We start from the raw sequence: 22,130 nt of genomic DNA, 5'->3' as shown, positions 1-22,130 counted from the left end.
TTCCCTCGCTCCCTCCCCGTTTTTCTACTCCACAAGCCATCTTCATGTACTGCACAGTAATCCATTACAATATGTTCTAACATCTGCCTCCCCATATGATGTATGACCTATTCGATTGACCCTTTTTATGCCGCTCCAGACTTGCTGTTCATTACTGTGGGAGGACGAACACTCTGCATCTATTCCTGAGGTCACCAACCAGTAAATACATCTCCATTTGGCAAGGTAAGGAGGACACTGGCTGGAAAGCTCTTCAAATCTCTTTATATATCAGTGCCTATACTTATATCTTTAATTAGTTTAATTTAGGGGGAAAATATTGCTGAAATTCCTTTCAAAGCAACAGTAAGAAGAGAAATGCTTGTTCACTAGAATAAAAAATTCTGTTGTTACCAGATATTCATTATTTGACAAAGGAAAGCTGAGCATGATCAGAAAGATTTTTAAAGCAAACACATTCCTTTGGCTAAGTTCATAACTATGAAACCACTGCTTATTTGTTTCAAAAGAATAGGGACGATGGTGCATGATAGTTTTCAAAGCATTAAAAAATAACATTCTAACTCACTACAAGGAAAACCTGAGAGTCAGTTCATACTAAATCAGATTATACACTATTATGTTTGTTATAAACCCATATTCACTTCCAGAATGCATATCTGCTGGGTGCTTGAAAATATGCGGCATGTACAGGGAGAGGAAATGCAAAAATTAAGATTTCTCAATGACTAGAACATGTCAATCATTTGACCTGATGTTTGTATGTTATTCCAGAATCACCGTTAACAATCCTGCATATTCATTGTGGGTAATGAAGGTTCACCGTGGTTCACTACCTTACCAAAGGGGAAAGTACAAGTAGTATCAGAAGTGTGAGCAATCCTACTCCCCCTTTCTAGATGTACCATTTAAACTTGCCATATGGGTAGCAATGTTACTGTGGGAAAATGCTTTTCAAACTTCAAATATATATGATGAACATACTTCCCTGTTTTGAAGTGGGATAGAGAGAGATTCCCATTCTTGCTGGCCAGTGAAAAGGGGGGGAGGGGGGTTGCCCTTATACTCTAAGTTGAGAATGGCAGTTTCCAAGGCCAGGGTTTAAAGGCTTCAAGAGTGAAAACTTCTTGAATCATTGGTAACAAAACTCTATTCTACCTGAAGAAAGCACACAGCCATTTAAGAACTGATTTTTAGCTGCTTTGTTGCTTTCCTGCTAGTAAAAACATACAACATATTTGAGAAAGTAAAAAAAAAATAAAACCATAACACTTCTTCCTAAAGATTCTCCTCTTTCTCCTCATTTTATTCCCTGTAAAGCTTTAAGATAAAAAAGTAGTGCATATTAATATTAATATTGGCTTTTTTTCCTATTTTCCTTTTTCTTTCTTTCTTATTTATTTATTTATTTATTTTGCTAGAGGGCATATACACTTGCCAGAAAGACAGAGAGTGAAGAGGGGTGGGATGTAAAATGGGGAGTGAGTCACTTATGAGCAATAAATTCATAATAGCTAGATATACAGAATGTTTACTGTCTGCCACAGCCTTGCCATCTCTCTCCGAACCGTTTGATCACCTTGAGGAAACAGGCATTATTCTCACATGCAGGAGGACACTGAGGCCCAGAAGAGCAAATGTCATTTGTCCAAAGTCACATAATTAAGACACAAAGCTGAAGTTGGGATCCAAGTCTTTTTGCTTATTTGCAGAGCTCATAACTCTTAACCACTGTCTTCTGAACCTCTTTCCAGGTCATTTTAATACAGTAGTAGGATCTATGTGCTTTGAGGCAAAGAGCTAGGCAGGCCTGGGGAGCATAATTCAGAGTACTTTGGACAGAGGCTGAGCTCTTCTGGTAAGAATTATACTATCAGGATGTAGGACAAGAACGAAGTGGGAAGTTTTCAAGAGGACATTCTCTTAGCATCTTTCACCCTTCTTTATTTTGGGCACTGGCAGTTAAAAAAAAAGTTTCGGTTTAGTTTTCTCTCAATTTGCTAAATGTTCAACTATTTCAAGAATTTTAGGAACTATGCAATAAAATCTGAATAAAGCTATAATATTTATTATTGTCCTTAATCATTGTACTTTTATTCATTCAAATTTTAAAAATGTACTTCATTTAGAATTTTACTTTACAATTTATTTGCATTTAATCATCTTTACAGTGTGCACTATGGTTTTTTCTTTTATTTTCCCTCTTGATTCCCTCCCTTCCACCCCTCCCCCACATTGCACATCACCCTCCCACACTGTCTCTAGTATTCAAAAATATTTTAAAGCACCAGTTTTGTTTAAGGATTTTTAGCTACACAGAATGAGAGTGTTAGCAAAATAACTGCACAACTGAAAAGTAAAATTGCAAACATGAAAAAGCATTATAACATAGAAGTATGTGGGTATTATCAGAACCTTGGAGAGAGAGAGAGCTATGCTATGGTACTTATGGGCAGGCAAGTCAGAAAGTCTTCCCTGCAAACTACAAATACTTGGGGTGGGAGGGGGGATCAGAAGAATGAGTTGATGTAACTAAATTCATGTAGCAGGAAGAAGTCCTGACAAAACCCTTTGTGAGAGGGAATGTGACCAGTACACAGTACTGTAAAAAAGCCGGTGAGATGCCTGTGCAGTGGGACAGGTGTTAGGAAACAGAGATGGGAAACTATATCAGTTTAAGAAGAAGAATGATGGGACCAGCCGTTAGCGTAATGGCTATGTCGCTGGACTCCCATGTAGTCAACCGCGGTTCGTGTCTAAACTCACGCTGGGCACATGTGCGTGCGTACCCAAGATCCCAAGAGAAGAATGGAGGAGAAGGGCCTGGGGCATGACCATCCCCTCTGGGGGGCTGATTTCTCACTTTCTGTCTCTCTATCTGTCTGGTGAGCGCACACGCCCTATAGCAAAAACCTCTCAAAAAAGAAGAAGAATGACATAATTGGATTTCTATTACTACAAAATTAGTCTAGACATAATTTTGAGTTGATTGGGAGAGTTTGAATCACCTAAAACCCATTCTGAACTGGAGTAACATTCACCTATTCAGTATTTTTAAGTTTATTTCTTCTGAGAGAGAGAATGAGAGACAGCACCCCCCGCAGGGTCCTTCTACCATGATTTGCCCTCCAGCCTCAGCTAGCTTCCTATCATGGGCAAGTGTGTGCCTCATATACTCAGGGAGGTTCCTAGACTTGAACTGGGAACCTTCCCACATGGGACTGCCTTGCAGTAAACCATGTTTTACTGCTGTCCACCAGCTTTCTCTATCTAATCACATTTGCATGATCTAAAATGGATTCAAAATAAATTTCAGAATAAATCTGGATATATAATTTTCAACATTAAGAGTTCATCCATATTTAACTACTTGCTGTTTCTGTATAGTTTATACAAAGAATCTTATCACATAAAACTCTAGTCTCTTTCTTAAATTCATGGTCACCAGCCTTGAATTATTTTTTAGAGCGTTGTATTTTTGTTTTGTTTCTGTTTCGTTTGTTTTCTCTAGGGCACATACACTTGCCAGACAGAGACAGGAAGTGAGAAATCACCCCCCCAGTGGTAAGGACCATGCCACAATTCCTCTTCCCCCATTCTCCTCTCAGGATTTTGGGGACACGCACACACACATGCCAGGAATGAGTTTTTTTCTTGAGCACACATGCACCTGTGGCTGGTGTGAGTTTTAAGCTGCTGGGTCTAGTATTTGAATCATAGTCGACTATGTGGGAGTTCAGCAATGTAACCATTACTCCATCTGCTGATCTAACAACCTTAAATGTTTTAGAGTATTTGAAAATGACTAAGAAACATATAGCAAAAAATGATCCATCTGCACTACCCAAAACACAATATAACTTTTTTTTTTTTCTGGAGAGGTTTTCGCTATAGGGTGCGTGCGCTCGCTAGACAGACAGACAGAGAGAGACGGAGAGACAGAAAGCGAGAAATCACCCCCCAGGGGGGATGGTCACGCCGCAATCCCTTCTCCTCCATTCTCCTCTTGGGATCTTGGACACGCACGCACACGCGCCCGGCATGAGTTTAAGCCACCGGGCCCGGAACACGAACTGCTGTCGACTATGTGGGAGTCCTGCGACATAGCCATTATGCTAACTGCTGGTTCCCTCAATCATACACTTTTAAGGGTGATTTTAGCTCCTTCAAAAACAACTTTCATTTACAAATATTAAGACTCATGAACATATATATAGATTTTCAGTTGTAATATAAGCAATGTAGAGTATCAGATAGAGAAATATTAGACAACTACTGAAAAGAAATAATGAAAGATGAATCTCTTTTAAGTCTTACTGGTAGAAAAAAATTCTTTCATGAAGGCAAAGATAGTTTTTCACTAATGTGTTCTGTGTGTCTAGAACAGTGCTTGGCATGTAGTAGGTGTATTACATATTTATTGAACGAATGGACTGGTTCAAGGGAAGTGTATGATTGAAAGATACATGTTATAATATGGATGAACCTTTAAAATATTATACTAAATGATATAAGTCAGACAGAAAAGGACAAATATTACATGCTTTTATTTATATGAAGTACCTAGAATGGGCAAATTTGTAGAGAAGGAAAGAGAATAGAAATTACAAGGAGACAGGAGAAGTGGAAATGTGAATGCTGATTTAACAGATACAGAATTTCTGTTTTGGATGATAAAAATGTCCCAAAAATAGAGGTGATGTCATAGACTATTATAAATATACCCATGTTACTGAACTGTATACTTCAAAGTGGTTAAAATGCTAAATGTTATGCTATACATATTTTACCACAATATAAAGTACATGATTAAGAACAAAGACAGTGTTCTAGGACATTAAGCTTTATTTTTAAAATTTTCCTTATATTGTTCCCATGTGTTGGTAAATTAACTTATGAGAATGAGCAGAGGTAAGTAAGGGAAGGAATATTATTGTTTTAAAACCAAAGAAGTTGGGAAATTTTAGAGTCTCTAAAAAAAAACTTATTAAATGTTACTCCAGGCTTTAGAAACAAATATAAGTAAAAGTAAGAGGAAAGACTATTTGATTATAAATCACCTAAATCCAGTTATGCCCCTTTTCCAGTTAACGGCTGCTCTGAAACAGAAGCTAGGAGATCATATCGACCCGTCATTGACTTTGCAAAAAGCACATTTGCCAGTCCCACTGAAAAGGTAGTTCATTCTTCACTTTCCCTTCCTACTCCAAAGCTAGAGTCTTTTTCATATTCAGATGACTGTTTATGAGCTCAATCCTGTTTCAACTGTCACTCTTTACATCAAGAAAAGATAGATGGGACACACCAACCCCAACCTAAATGACCTTTGGATGTGACAAGAGTTTTAGGTCAGCCTTGCTAAATGGAGGCCTTGGTGTATGGAGACATGCCTTGGGGTGAAATTTACAGTGAATTTATTATCTCCCAATGCCCTTTGGACTGCTTCCCACCATCAAACACCATGGCAGCACTTGGAACAGGAAGAAATACATTAACTGGAATCTGATCGTTTTAAAAGGTTACAGCTGCCCAAATATAATTTAATTTCATACTTGCCCTTTGAGGGTTTGGTGTATATTTTCATTTTATGACTGCAAATGATAAAGCTCTTAAGATTCCAGGCAATAAAAAGAGGGGGAAAAAAGTATTTTAAGGGTTAGAAGTCTATTCAGCTCATACTCAATGAGTGAAGTGACAAATTAGCTTTTTTAAAAAAATCTTAACATTTCTCTTTTATATTTGGATCATCTCTTATTCCTCTTCTAATCCTATACTTCAACATTTGGTTGAAATCAGAACATGAACACCAACCTCAGATCTCAGCCAGTTTGCAAATGAAAAGAGTGATTTAAAAAAAAAAAAAAAAGATAAAGTCAATCTGATTCAAGGTGAAAATAACTCAAGAAGGAATACATATTCTTCTGGTAGCATTTTCTTTCAAACAATGAGGAAAATGCACCCATTACAGTATACAACATTATATCAATTTAACATTGACTCTGCAGTTTTCCAGTGTATCAGAGTTCCATAAACTTTAATAAGAGGTTCACAAAACCCTCTATAAAATATCATGTTCTCGCCTCATCAGTTTAAACAGTAAATATTACTACTATCTTTTCATTGACAGAGAATAACAAATATGGTATTGTTAATGCCATGGAATAAATAAGAAAGAAAAAAATCAGATAAAAATCAACTATACTTTATTATTTTGCCATAAAAAAAATTAAAAAATAAAAAAAACAACTTTTGCTCTTTTCTTTTAACTCAATACTTTGCCAGAGACTTAAAAATTCTTTAAATATCAATCCAATAGAGTTTGAGGCAACACGTATTTTTGATGAGAAAATCCAGAGTGAAACTTCTAACCCATCTAGGTCAAATGCAACCTAAAGTTGTGTGTGTGTGTGTGTGTGTGTACTTACATACATGCATAAGCATTTATTCATTCCTTCATTTTATCAACAACAAATATCTTTTGAAAATTACTAACCTAATTCCTCTGAAGCACCTGTTTTTAAAAAATAGTTTTGGGTCTTTTAAAAGGGTACCCTTAACAATACAGACAGAAACACAAACACAAAACATTTAAGTTTTATAGTACTTAAGTGCATTAATTAATTATAAATATTAACATATCAAAGAGCATCTTGCATATTATTTAACCTACAAAACAATCCTAGGATGCAGGTTAATATCACTATTTCCATTTTTAGGTTATGAAATGTAGCCTAAAAGCTTAAGAAAACTTCTTCAAGTAGCAAGTCGAATGGTTACTAAGACTAGAGTGCTCTGGTTGATTATCAGAAATGGTACTTGGTCATTTATCCATCCCTCTTTCATTCAGGAAATATTAAAGATCTGGTTAAAATAAGAAAGATCAAAAATCAGAAATTATCAGTTTCTGGTATCAATTTCCAGAAGTTATATTTCTTACATTTCTCCAAAGAAGATATACATATGGCCAATAAGCATGTGAAAATATGCTCAACGATACCAATAATTAATAAAATGCAAAGGGAAACCACAATGAGATGCCACCTTGCATGCATTATGATAGCAATTATTAAAAACAAAACAAAACAAACAAAATACTGAATACAAACAATTCTTGGGGAAGATATAGAGAGACTGGAACCCTCTTATGTTGTTGACAGGTACACAAAAGGGTGTGGCAAACAACATGGCCGCTGTGGAACCCAACGGGAGAGCTCTTCAAGAAATGTAACTGGAATTACAATATGATCTAGCAATTCTACTTCTAGGTAAATATCCAAAACAATTGGAAACAGGATCTTGAAAAGATTATTTGTGCACTTAGTATTCATACAGACATAGACATTAGATATAACTGAAAGTGCCAAATGCTCATTGACACATCAGTGGATATATTAAATATAATATTACTCAACCTTAAGAGGAAAAGACATTCTGAAATATGTTATATCATGTATGAATACTGCAAGCATTATGATAAACTAATAAGCAAGATATGAAAGGTCAAATATTGTATTATTCTATTTATATGAGGTACCTAGAATAGTTAAATTTATAGAGACAGAAAATAGAATAGTGATTCTTGGGGGAGTAGTAATGGGGAGGGTAGAGAGAATGAAGAACTATTATTTAATTGGTATGTGGTTGCAGTTTGGAATGATGAGAACATTCAAGATATAGACAGTGGTTATGGCTGTACTTAATATCACTGAACTGTATACTTAAAAATGGTTAAAATGGTGGGACCAGCAGTTAGCGTAATGGCTATGTCGCTGAACTCCCATGTAGTTGACAGCAGTTCAAGTCCCGGACCCAGTGGCTTAACTTTACACTGGGCACATATGCGTGCGTGTCCAAGATCCCGAGAGAATAAGGGAGGAGAAGGGATTGCAGGATGGCCATCCCCCCCTGGGGGGCGGGGGGTGATTTCTCGCTTTCTGTCTCTCTGTCTCGCTTTGTCTTTCTGGTGAGTGCACACACCTTATAGCAAAAAATCCTCTCCAAAAAAAAAAGAAAAGGTTAAAATGGTAAATTGTATGTTATACAAATTTAATTATGATTTAAAAATAACCTATGGAAGATTCTTGAAAGTAGAGTTTTGGGTCATATTCAAAGTTTTAAGTACATTTAAAAACAGAGGGACCAGCAGAAGGCATAATGGCTATGTTGCTGGACTCCCACATAATCGATGTGGTTTGAATCTGGACCTGGTGGCTCAAACTCATGCCAGGCGCATGGGTGTGCGTGCCCAACATCTTGAAAGGAGAATGGAGGAGAAGGGATTACAGTGTGGCCATCCTCCCAGGGGGTGATTTCTCACTTCCTGTCTCTCTGTCTCTCTCTGTCTTTCTGGGCGAGTACACACACCCTTATAACAAAAACCTCTCCAAATAATAATAATAATAATAATAATACATTTAAAAGAAGAAATTGAGGGACTAGCAGTTAGTGTAATGGCTATGTCGCTGGACTCCCACGTAGTCGACCACAGTTCGAGTCCCAGACCTGCTGGCTTAAACTCACGCTGGGTGTGTGTGCGAATGTGCCCAAGAACCTGAGAGGAGAATGGAGGAGAAGGTATTGAGGCATGGCTATCCCCTCTTGGGGGTGATTTCTCGCTTTCTATCTCTCTGTCTCTGTCTGGCAAGCACACATGCCCTATAACAAAAGACTCTCAAAAAAAAAAAAAAAGAAAAAGAAAAAGAAAAAAAAAGAGCAGGAATTGAATAAGCTAGTCTTAACTGGGCAAAGTAAGATGAGAAATTAATACAAAGAAAAAAAAAATGAAACTGTACTCTTTAGAGGTATGAGCAGAGAAATGCTAGATTTAAGCCAGAGCTGAAAGCCATAGTAAAATGAAAAGGGTTGAAAGAACATCCACTGAAATTTAAGATACATGGCACTTTGCCCTCTCCATTTCAGTTGTCCTGTCTTCCAGACTTAGACTTTGTGGGCTGGAGACTGAAGAATCTTTCTTGAGCTAATTAAAAAGATCAGCAGTCTTGGGGGCTGATAGAATTGTCCTATATGCTGATTTTAATGGTGATTAAAACTTATAGAGCTGTATATCCAAAATACAGTCAATTTTGTTGTAAGGTAATTTTAGACATTAAAAAAGTAAAAATGGGAGCCAGCAGGTAGCATGGTGGTTGAGCCACTGGACTGAATGTATTCTTCCCTTGGGATAAAAGGGAATTATTTTAGTTATAGACAAACGAAATCATGTGGATGACTGCAGTTTGAGCCCTCGATCTGGAGGCTTGGAAACCATGCCAAGCATGTGTGTGTGTGTGTGTGTGCATGCCCCAAGTCCTGAAAGGAGACTGAAGTGATTGGGGCATGGCCATCCGCCCCCGAGTGATTTCTGACTTTCCCTATCACTGTCTCTCTATGTCTCTCTCTGGTGACAGCACATACTGTGTGACAAAAACATAAAATTACATAACATAAATAAATAAAAATAGAAAAAAATCTTACTGAACAATTTGACCTAATTCTTAAATATTTTGGCCTTTCTTTCCAAGAAAAAGAATTAGAAGTGGAAGTTTTTTAATAGTATAAGGATGTTCTAAACTCTACACAATTTAGATTGATCTCTGTATATCTCCAATATGTCCACATAACTATAACAAATGAACGAGAAATGGTTTGCACGTGCAGGAGAGCAAATAGCCCAGGGTGACCAACCACCACTTGAGATAAGAAGCAAAAAAGTACTAATAGCAGACTATTAAATAAACAAGATGAAAAGCAATTCTTCCCATTTCAGCTGATGCTAAGAAATCCACTGTGTAGTACTTCTAGAATAAAAATAATGAGCTGTACTGCCATCTCCACACTTTCCTTTGCCAAGAGAGCTTCTACCTCCTTCCCAATATCTGAAGTGTAGTTCAAAGCACTGCATTCTAATGGGAAGGTAGGTGGCACTACAGGCTCCATGGAAGTGTCTCTCTTTGATATGTTCAAGCTATCTGGCTTTACAAATAAAAGAAGATGAATTGTGGATGAAAAATATTTAGCTAGGGACCAGCAGGTGGCGTGGTGGTTAAAGCACTGGACACTCCCACATGGCTGACCAGTGTTCAAGTCCCTGGACCTGGTGGCTTGCTTTCTCACTTTCCCTTTCTGTCTCTCTATCTCTGTCTCTCTCTGGTCAAATTAAAAAAAATAAATGAATGAATAAATAAAAATAAATAAATATTTTTTAAAAATATTGAGCTAATCTTTTCTTTTCTTTTATTTTGGAGAGGTTTTTGCTATAGGGTGCGTGCACTCACCAGAAAGACAGAGCGAGACAGAGAGACAGAAAGTGAGAAATCACCCTCCAGGGGGTTTGATCACGCCGCAATCCCTTCTCCTCCATTCTTCTCTTGGGATCTTGGGTACGCAAGCACACGTGCTTGGCGTGAATTTAAGCCACCAGGACTGGGACTCGAATGCCAGTCGACTACATGGGAGTCCACCAACATAGCTATTATGCCAACTCCTAGTCCCAATCTCTTCTAAGATATAGTATGTTATTGATTCTATTTACACCAAACAAATAAGCAAAAAAAAACACCAAAATAGTTCAGACAACTTTTTCTCTGATTCCCTCTATCCCTCTATTTGGCATACCAAATTCTACCTTTGACTCACTGTTCATATCTGGATTACTACTAGAATTACTCAGTCAATAAGCAAATACTTCTAAGTATGACAGCTCCTCTCTGTCTCTCTCTCTTAATCTTCTCATCAAATAATATATATATTACATATATGTAATATATGTATGTAATATATATATCTTATATATATTACACATATATATAATATATATATATATTTGGTGAGAAAATTAAAAATGTAGCTATAGGCCAGAATTTGATGAACTAGAGAGAGGAAGAAAATAGATGAGAGGAAGAAAAAGGGAGAGAGATTAACAAAGGAAAGTATAATAGTCCCCCCCTACCTATAGCTTGCTTTCCATGGTTTCATTTACCTATGGTCAACTGCAGACAATATATCAAATGGAAATTCCATACATAAATGATACATAAGGCCTAAATTGCACAGTAGTGGGGTGAAATCTCACGTGGCCCAGTTCCATTCCACCCAGGACAGGACTCGTACTGCTATACAGAGTAATCACACTCTCCCTGCCACTTGGCAGCCATCTTGTCTGTCAGACAGACTTGCAGCACCGCGGGTCTTATGTTCAAGTACCCTCGTTTTACTTAATAATGGCCCCACAGCACCAGAGCAGTGCTGCTGGCATATTGTTACAATTCTTCTATTTTATTAGAGGTTATTATTATGGTTAATCTCTGTTGTCTGTATTTTAAAAATTAAACTTTATTGTACATATGCATGTAAAGGAAAAAGAAAAAAAAACATAATATATACCGTGTAGGGTTTTCCACTAACCATGGTTTGGGGCATCTGCTGGGGTCCTTAAAATGTAATTCCTCCCTTTGGATAAAGGGGAACTACCTTAGTTATAAACAAAGAAAAAATTAAATCAAGAAAAGGTATACAAAAAGAAAGATAAGAGAAAGAAATTCAAGAAACAGGAAGAGAAAGATTTGGGGGGGGGCACTAATTTTTTATTTTAAAATCTTCAGGAGCCCTAAAGACAAATAAACTGTATTGTGCTCATCCAGTTGGCTGTGTAATGAAAATAAAAGAGCATTCTGATTACAGTTAGGGAGCCACTTTGTATCAAGTGATTGTTTCTAAATGGTTCTTTTTGGCTCCTTGGGCTGTCCCTTGAGTGACACAGGCCAGGGCCAGGATATGACTTGCTCATCTTCTCTCTTACTACATTAAAACTCTCTTGCTTTAGTGGATCTTCAGAGCTAACTTCACTAATATCATGCTTCCAAAGCATTTCTTTTGAGTTCCTTACATCAATAATTGCCTCATAACCCCTTTTCCATGATTTCCTTGACGGTGCACAAATCCATGTTATCCATGAGTTAGGTGAGTCCACATGTAAGGTGCAAAGGCTCCTTCTAGGAATTTCTGGCTACTTTCATTAGTCGTTTTCCTTTTTCTTTAACGTTTTTTTTTCTTCTCTCCAAATAAAAACAGATTAGGTGGCTATATTTAAAAGCTTTTTTGTTGTTTGTTGTTTTGATATAGGGCATGGGTGCTTGCTGAAGACAGAAAGAGAGAAAGACGGAAAGTGAGAAATCCCTATCAGGGGAATGGCCATAATCCCTCCTCTCCACAATCCCTTCTCCTCTATTCTCCTCTCAGGATTTGGGGCACACACACACACACACACACACACACACACACACACACAGAGTGTTTTCAAGCCACCAGGTCCATGACTCAAACCACGCCCTTGGTCATGTGGAATCCAGCTTCCTTAACCTCCACTCTACCTGCAGGCCCATTAATTACATTCTATACACAGAACAACTTGATCCCTGAATATGCTAAATGACCTGGGTCCAGATTTACACATCTACGTTTAGACTAGAACCCTTAATTCACTGCTGTGTTTTCTTTACTGAGCAATATGAGCGGTTAGAAGGGATTATCATCATTAAGTCAACTGCTTGAGTAGAAAGTGCATTCTCTCTCTCTCATCAATTTCATGTGTGTTCCTGTGCTCTATCATGAATACAGGGGGAAAAAAAAACTGCTATGGAAAGAAATCAGAAGCAAGAGCAAACCAAGAAGAAAAATAAAGAATATGTAAGGATCTTTGCTTTTGTCTATTATTTGGTTAAATGTCTTATATATGTTAACCAAATATTTTAGTTGTGCTATGACTTTTGAATTTTTTTCTCTATTCATGATAAAACATATGTGCATGCTCCTGCGTCTGAGAGAGAGAGAGAGAGAGAGAGAGAGAGAGAGAAATGAGAAGCCTCCATAAGGTTTGATTATGCCATGACTCCCTTCCTACAGTCCTCTAGCTTGTTGGACCCTGGACACTAGAATACATGCCTGGTGTGTTTCTGTCTTACTAGGCCAGTGATCTGAGCTGTAGTCGCTATGTGGAATCTGGTTTTTCTTGAGTAGTGCCTTACCCCTGAGCTATGTTCTAATTTTAATATTTAATTATTAAATTTCCTTTATGGGTCTGCAGGTGGTGTAGTGGTTAAGGTACTGGACTCCTAGATGGCTGATTGCAGTTCAGGTCCCAGAACCAGTGGCTTAAAACTCACACCAGGCGTGTGTACGTGTATGGCCAAAATCCTGAAAGGAGAGAGGAGAAGAAGGGATTACGGTGAGGCCATGCTTCCTTGGGGGAGGGGCGTAATTTCTTGCTTTCTGTCTCTCTGTCCTTCTTGGCCTCTCTATTAAGCATACATGCCCTATAGTAATAATCTCTCTCAAAAAATAAATAAAAATAAAATTCTTTTAAAACTAAAGAACTAAAATCAGGGGTAAACTAGCATATGAAAAATACTTACTGCACATATTTAAAGTAGTAAGAGTTTCACAGCATAGCTAAATTTCAGATACTTTGTTGTTCTCACAAAGCATCTACTACATGGCCCAACTGCTGGAGTGTAGCCATAACATTAGTGCCCTGCAGTGCTGGAAGCCATGTGGCAACCACGGTTCAGATTCTGAAAGCAGCCTGAAAAACCTGCCAGGCACAAATTCAGGTACCTAAGGTCATGAGGAGCTAGAAGGCTGGGGAGAGGGGATTACGGCCCAATGAGACTTTATTGAGGGTGCCTTTTCTTCCCCTCACTCTCTCTCATATGTGTTCTATATCATTTTAAAAAGAAAAAAGAAAAAAATAAGCTACTACAAATAGAGAGGGGAATAATTTCTATTGTTTTATCTAATTCCAAAAAAGGAAGTAACCGTAATTTTCACTATTGCTACTACTTTTTTGAATTTTATGTTGAGAACGAGGAAAGCAAGAGAGAACACTGTTATAATATTTCTGTTAGAGGCATTCGTTACGCTGGTCCAATGCTTATGGTAGGAGATCATCTGGGAGTACATTTTGAGTCTGTTTCTGCATTTCACCCTGTTCTGTTCCATCATCCAAAAAACAGTGGGTAAAAAGGACATATCCTTAAGAGAAAGGTTAAGAAAGACGGAATAACAGGGTTTACCCTCCCTCTTACCTTCTTTTCATGCCCTTAGTCTGGCAGCAAAACACCAAGAAACTTCCACAGGAAACAGCAAATTTGAAATGTGCAGGGTTGGCTCAAGCTTTTTTTTTTTTTTTTCCCTAGAAGAATCGAATGGGGCTCTATTTTCAAGTCTTGTGAAGACACTTGCCAACCAGGCACAGCTCAAAATTGTAATGTGGTTTTTCTTCTTGGTCCTTCTGTCAGAACAGTTCATTCATGACTGTGAAACCTTATCTGCATGATTATATAATCATCTTTGAATACTATCTTTCTTCTAAGAAGCAAATAAAATATCAACAAGACTTGTGATGTAAACAATCTCACTTTGAACCATCTATGTACAAATAGATATGAAACAGCATGCTTCTCTGTTGTTCTGTTTTCTAAATTCCTTGATCTTTCAATAGCTTTCCACAAAAGAATTAATTCACAGAGCATAATCACTGAACTCAGCAAAATGAAAGCAATTCAGAAGGTTGCCATTGTTACCAATATGCAAATTCTAACCATTGTTTCATTCATCCTTCCTCAATTTAATGGTCTAAGTGCAAAATTAGCAATTTCTCTCTTCCTTCTTTTATACAAAACAATTTAAAATAATATATACAATTGCATGCATTTGTTTTTAAGGCTATCCTGGCAACATGGAAAAAAGCTGGATCTAACTTTCAATTGCTAAGAGTCTAGGCACACTTTTCTGTTAATAGACCTGTTTTAGCCAAATCGCTACTTAAGAGTATACATTGCCTCATCTATAAAATTAAGGAGCTTGAGGGGAAGAGCAGATGGCATAATGGTTACATTGTTGAACTCCCACATAGTTGACCGCAGTTGCAATCTCTGACCTAGCGGCTTAAAACTCACGCCAGATGTGTGTGTACCCAAAATCCCAAGAGGAGAATGGAAGAGAAGAGATTGTGGTGAGGCCATCCCTCTGAAGAGTGATTTCTCACTTTCTGTCTCTCTGTCTCTCTGGTGAGTGCACACATCCTGTAGCAAAAATCTCTCTTAAAAAACAGGAAGCTTGAAAGGAGGAATGGTTTTTAAGTTTTATTTGGCAGCAGAATCTTTGATTCAAATAATGAACAACTATAACTTGATACATAAAATAAATGAGGGAATTCTACTGCATTGTGGGTGCTTGGAGACACCTGCACTGCAGCAAGTCCTCATCCATCTCCAAGCGCTTCCCATCTCACACACAGTTAGGAGAGTCAGGTCGGCTTCCTACCTTCCCGTGCTAGTCCATTCTCCCATTCCATTCACTCTGAAATGTCAAGCTCCATAATGACCTGCCAAAGATTCTTGGCTGGCTCATCCTTAGGTTCCTCATGATGCCTAGTTCAGGAGTTTACAAAGAATAAGTACTTCTGGAATAAAATTTTCAGGACATTATGGGATGGGTCTGTAAAAGTAATTCACATTTACATTCAAGTTTGAAATAAAACTATTTCCTCAATGAAAATGACAACACTTTTTATAATTTTTTTTCAATTTGAGAAATAATTTAGCTGCTCACCAAAAAAAAAAAAAAAGGTATAAAAAGAGATAGTAGTAGGGCTAGCCAGTGGCACAGTGGCTGGGTCCCACACGACCGACTGCACAGTTTGAGTTATGGACACGGCAGCCTAAAAACACAGTGGGCACATGTACATGGCCAAAATCACCGAAGGAGGGAGAGATGGAGAAGGGATGGCAGCATGGCCATCCCCTATGGGAGGTGCTTTCTCAGTCTCCCACCCTCCGCCGCCACCTTTTGTGTCTCTCTGGTGAGAACACACACCCTCTGACCAAAATTTTTAAAAGAAAGAGAGAAGTATCTTAGTGTATCTTATATCTCTCCCAATATAACTAGAAAAATGGGTAAGTCTGACTGAGTGATTACACCTGAAAATATTTTATAGCATTTATTAAACATAATTTGATACTTTCTAAGGTATTTACTTAGAATACTTAGAGGAAGCCCAGAACCAATCCATTTGCATTACATCCACGGAAAAACATGATGTGACAGGAGACATTACTCCCATTGTATAAATACTAGCATTGACACAAAGAGTGAGTGATAGCAAAACATGGAACATTGCACTTTCCGCAACTACCCACATTATTTTTTGGATAAGTTATCCCTTGCCTTCTACATATTCTTGTAATGAGCCTTAATATTATATCACAAAGGGAAATAGAATTATTTCCTCGTAAATAAGACATTTGCCTTAATTTTTAAAATTATTTAGATGCCCCGTGCAAACTATATCCATATAGAAAAGTCTGCCATGCCCTAATTTTTAAGCCTTCTTCTAAATAATAAAAATAGTTTTAGTATCGGCTAATAACATTTATCAATCAGCTAATAATATTAAGCATTGAGGGTCTTGCCCAGTGCATAATATTTGGTAAATGATAATATTTTTGTTGCTCTTAGCAGTTTACATGGTTTATCTCACTTAATACTCTAATAAATATCATTTTACAGACAAGAAAACTGAGGTGTAGAGGGATTAACTTGCCTACAGTCATAGAGCTAGTAAGAGGAAGTACCATGATTTAAGGCACTGAAGGCTGCGGTTTGCACAGTCACAGACACTGTGTTACACTCCCTGCCACCCAGTAACAGTACTTCTTGAAACAGTAATCAAAAGACCTTAATAAAGATTTTATATTGCTTTACTCTTTATGTTAGCTTCTCTAATTATTCCCCAAGGGATCAACAACAATTTTTTTTTAAGGTTTTGCCACAGGACATGTGCACTCGCCAGAGAGAGGACAGTGAGAGGGATAATCAGAAGTCATCCTCAGGGGGGGATGGCCAAGCCGCAATACCTTCTCATTCATTCTCCTCCTGGGATATTGGGTACACACATACACACACACACACACACACACACACACACACACACGGTGTGATTTTCAAGCTGTCAGGTCCAACACTCAAACCACAATCAGCCACGTGGGAGTCCAGTGCCTTAACTACCATGTCACCTGCTGGCCCCCAAAGACTAAATTTTTCTGTATATAATTAAGAGGATTCCTGCCCTATGTTTGCCTGTTGTATGTAACGCAATTTACTTGTTCCACTTGCATGCTTTGACATAACCATGCAAATAATGAATAACAGTAACAGTTAATATCCAACAATTTTCTGGTACCCAAAACAACAAAAAAGTATTTGTTTCTCCTAAGGAGTATCTGTCTTCATTTAGATTATTGGTTGAATTTAGAGATATCTTATTTATGTAAAATATTACTCCCAAAGCTGAATTTGCCTTCATAAATCATTCATTGACTAAATTAAAAGAATGAAAACTAAACTAACAATCAGGCTGAAGAACAAATTTCTAAGACAAAGATCAACTGTGAATTTGAAAAATATTTGTTGTTCTCTCTTTTTTAAGTCTATTTTTATGTGCCTTACAACAGACAGAAAGACAGGGATCCCCAATAGAGTCTCATCACGCCACAGCCCTGCTCTTCCTGCACTAGCCCTGCAGCCAGCTAGTATCACGGACATACGCCACATGCACCCATCAACCTGGGAACTAATCCCAGGGCCCTCCCATATGGCTCCAGTATTGTATAGTGACACCCTAATGCCTGTGCCACCACAGCTGGGCTGCTCTGTCTTACATAGCCAAGACCAAAAGTTCTGTTTCTCTTGATAAATTCACACACACATACACACACAAAAAAAAAACTTTAAGAATTTAAATAAATTGGTGCTGTTCCTAGAACTGTATCTACTGTTGGCCTTGAGCCTAGCAATCCTTTTATGTACATTAATTAGCCTGGAAATATTTTAGGGTCACCTAAACATGTTTTGATGAAGGGAACACAGGATGCCACTGAGGAATGGGCATGACTTTCTGACCAGAAAACCTGGCACCGACTAATATTTGTATTTCTTTAGTGTAGGCAGTGATAGGACTTCAAATATAATTTTAAGGTTTACCATGTATTTAAATGGCTGTTACAATGAAAATGAGCACTGAGGAAAAGCACATGTTTACTGATGTTTCTGTTCGATGTAATGAGACGTTATGTAGGTGCTGAAAGCGTGAACGTTAAGAGAAATATGAAAAAGACACTGCTTGTACTGTCTCCATGTCCAAATGTCAAGTCCTTCTTGGGAACCCTTGGGTGGTACTAACTACAGAAGCAGCTTCTAACGGGTTCTTCCTTAAAGGAGATGTCTTGAAAACTGCCCGGCATTCATGGAACCCCATATGGGCTTGGGAAAGTCAGAGGAAATGTTGGCTGCACTTTTTCAGGCCTATTTGCATATGTTCTTTAGTATGCAGAATGTCTCTGTATATAATTTAATTGTTGTTGGGTTTTTCTGCCTCTATTAATACATATGCAAATGACCCACTCTTGCAGCTGTGCTGTATTAATCATATGTGTGCTTCTGTCTGTCTGCCCTGCAGGCTCAGGGTCCAAGGAAGAGGAAAAAAGGGAATTCAGTCTTTTAACCTGCAAGAAAACTCACTCGAGCAGACGGAAGTCCAACAGCAAACAGCACACCAGGGCTGCCACTGAAATGGGGAGCAGTTGATCATTTTTCACCCAGTATCAAAATGACACTGACCCAGAAGAGAAGCTGAGTAGTAGGATGTATTGGTAGGTAAAGATGAATACTTGTAAAGGATCCATTCTTGTAAGTAATTCCTTCAATAACAAGATAAAAATCTTCACATCTAGTTATCTTTCTATATGGTTATGTCTTCCTTATTGATTTTCCAGGATTTCTCTTAGACACATGATGAAGGCAGGCTCAGTCACTCACAGATCTGGGAAATATGAAGCTTTTATCTGTGTCTTGTCATAATTATTGACCTTCCTCTGAGACTGGCAGGAGCTTGATGAACAGATGAACTTTAGTTTTTCACCTATGTCTACCTTGCTGTTACTCCCTGTTAGACAGGAACTTAAGCCATTTCCACTATGACTTCCCTATACCTTTCATAGCTATGAAAAAAGATTGACTTCACCTGGAATTTTGTATGACTCCCTCTCTAACATGATCACACGTCATCTATCATTTTCTCCATCCCACACAATGCATGTTACTGACATTACTGGTTACTGGAGCTGTGGCCCATTTGATTTCAGTTATGACAACCTGAAATTTTATGCCTTTACTACAAGGCTTAAAATATTCTTATATATTTAAAAAATAGTCCTACTATTTTAAGAGTCCTATTATTTAAAAAGTTTAATTAATCAATATAATTCATGATTGAATATTACTTGCTTATTTTGACTAAAATATGACCATCCGAAAAGAATTTTATTTTTTTTCCGTCTGCTTATCACTATGAATCGTTGGTTGGACTTGACAGTTTTGGCTACCTACAGGTAGAACAGGTGGCAACCATCTTTTGGCCAAGACAAATACAGTATTTATAAAGTGAGAAATAAGTAGATAAATATTTCCTTCTAATTTCAGATCTTAAAAGACTAGCTTAAAAATAGAAATAGTACACGATAGTAGAACTATTACTATTTAAAATATCCGTGATACCCATTAAGTAAAATGTAAATTAACAAAATTAATATGAGAAATAAATGGTAGATGGACCATTGCCATCATTTAACTTTATTAATTAGAAACAGATGATTCACTTAGCTGATTTTTTTTCTATAACAAATGTCCAAAATTTGAAAGTGTAACTATATTGTATAGTTATAATCATTTTTCATATAAAAATGAAACTAGATTCATTTTCTATATAAATTAATCCCTCTACTTTAAAAAAGAGACAATATCAGGAGACCAAATACCACAATTATCATTGGCTCTTGGAAAAAAAAAATAGAAGAAGAAGACAAAAAATAAACATTTAAAAAGGGGGAGAGAAAAGAGAAGAGGATGAATTCAGTACGAGGAGATTTCAAAAAATTCACAGAAAATGGAATTAAAGTATGAATTTATTCTGGTACAAAAATATTTTTTTATTCCATTCATACTGTTTTTCAAAATATACATCTTCAGCAAACTTTCTAAAGACCCCTTAATTATGCAATTGCTAATTGGTTAGTTACTATTTTGAGAAATGCATCCATTCCTTATTTAGCAATAATGTGAGTATTAATATTGGCAAGATGAGCTATATTGAATCAAATAAAATACCTGCTCTTATATAAATACATAATAGAGGAATAATCAAATATTGCATCGTTTGGTCTTTTTTGTAAATTAGAATGATTTTAATTATAAATACTGTAACAATTATTAGAACACATTATTTTTTAAAGTTTATTTATTTCATGAGTGAGAGAGAGAAATAGACAGTTACCTTTCAGTGGGACCCACCATACACCATCCTCCCCTCAATCTTTCAGTCAGCCAGACTCACAGGTGCACACAGGGTGCAATTGGTATGTTCAGGTGGACTCGAGATTTGAACCTAGGCCACTCATGTGGTGCCAGTATTATGCAGTGCCACCCTACCATCTGTGTTACTGTAGCTGGATCTAAAACAGTGAAAACATTCCTTATGCAGCAGTCCATGGTTATGATAGGTAAGGGGAGGAAAACAGCAGGAGAGAGAGAACTAGGGATTTCTCATACACTAAGAATATTCCAATGGGGCTGAAAAAAGAAATAAAGTTCCCTGGTCATTAAAGTGATTTCATTTGCTTCAGAAATTAATCAATATTGCTTTATTTTGTTAAAAAAAAAATACTCTGAGCCTAGCAGCAGTGGTACAGGTGATAGGGTGCCTCTCTGCAATGCTGAAGTCATAGGGAAGACTAGAATTCAGGTTCAGATTCTGATCAATTTGAAGAAGGTCATGTCAACACATATGTGCCCCTGATCCTGGCTTGCTGGAAGGCTGGAGGGAGGGGGTCGTGGGGTGAAACTCTGTTTCTATCTCTCAATAAAATAAATAAACTTTAAAAAATTATAACAGACATTAGCTCATGATCGCTCCTCTCATTTTATAAATATGTATCGAACACTGGCTATTTGCTAGGCATTTTTCTGGGGATGTAAGATACATCTGAACACACAAAAAAATGACAATACCTGTCCTGGAGGGGAGTATCTTTGGAACAGTCAGATAATTTCTAAGGAATATAAGTAAGCTATATAGTATGTTGGGAAATGGCTAAAGCTATCGAAATAAGGGAACCTTATTCTGCGGTATTTCCAGGAGTTTGATTTTAAGTTGGATTGTTAGTGTAGGCCTCAGAGACTTATTAGAGCAAATCAAATACAAGAGCATCTCTCTGAGATCTACTTTAAGCAACCTATTTAAATCAATATTTGAATGAAGTGAGACAACTTCCAGATGGAGGGAAAAGCCTTTCGAGTGAAGAGAACAACTGGTACAACACTCTACGTGGGAGCACACCGTGATACAGCAAGGACAGAAAGCTCCCACTGTGGTCCAAACAGACTGCGTAAGGTATGGTGGCACAAAACTGCTGCCAAAATGTATTACATACATACTGTAGTGTCTGGGACCAGCAGATGAGGAAGTGGATATGTCACTGGACTCCCTCCTATGTAGGTGGCTGTGGTTCGAGTCCCAGACCCAGCGACTTCAAACTCACGCCTGGCATGTGTGCATGCGTGCCCAAGATCCTTAGAGGAGAATGGAGGAGAATAGATTGCAGTGTTGCCATCCCCCAGGGGGTGATTTCTTGCTTTCTGTCTCTCTACCTCTCCAGCAAGTGCACTTGGGCTGTAAGTACTTGGCATGATTCTTAAGCTATTGGGCCCAGGACTCAAACTGTGGCACAGTTAGACTTTCTAAAATCATAAAGATCACTCTACCATATAGTAAAGACTACATTGAAGGGGGCAAGTTCAAGACAAACAAACAAACAAACAAAAAAGTTCAGTAGCTATTTTTTTTTTTTTTTTGGAGAGATTTTCACTGTAGGGCGTGTGCGCTCGCCAGACAGACAGAGAGAGACATAGAGACAGAAAGCGAGAAATCACCCCCCAGGGGGGATGGTCACGCCGCAATCCCTTCTCCTCCATTCTCCTCTCGGGATCTTGGGCACGCACGCACACGCGCCCGGCGTGAG

At 37.7% G+C, this 22,130-nt stretch overlaps 1 protein-coding gene and 1 long non-coding RNA gene across 13 annotated transcripts in view; one reads left to right on the top strand and one right to left on the bottom strand.

Moving 5' to 3' along the window:
* The window catches only part of LOC102468775 (uncharacterized), a 16,703-nt gene extending 4,018 nt beyond the window's left edge, over positions 1-12,685 (top strand). Inside the window, exons 2-5 of the long non-coding RNA XR_333235.2 lie at positions 140-225; positions 5,088-5,176; positions 7,158-7,265; positions 12,616-12,685. This is a non-coding gene — a long non-coding RNA (uncharacterized LOC102468775). The remainder of the gene's footprint in view (positions 1-139; positions 226-5,087; positions 5,177-7,157; positions 7,266-12,615) is intronic.
* SOX5 (SRY-box transcription factor 5) overlaps positions 1-22,130 on the bottom strand; it is a 1,018,333-nt gene that overhangs the window by 100,645 nt on the left and 895,558 nt on the right. The window lies entirely within an intron of this gene.

Source organism: Tupaia chinensis, unplaced genomic scaffold, assembly GCF_000334495.1.
Source record: "Tupaia chinensis unplaced genomic scaffold, TupChi_1.0 Scaffold000028_1, whole genome shotgun sequence".
Lineage (NCBI taxonomy): Eukaryota > Metazoa > Chordata > Mammalia > Scandentia > Tupaiidae > Tupaia > Tupaia belangeri.
Note: the sequence above shows the minus strand (reverse complement) of the source record. Positions and strands in the feature narration are given on the sequence as shown.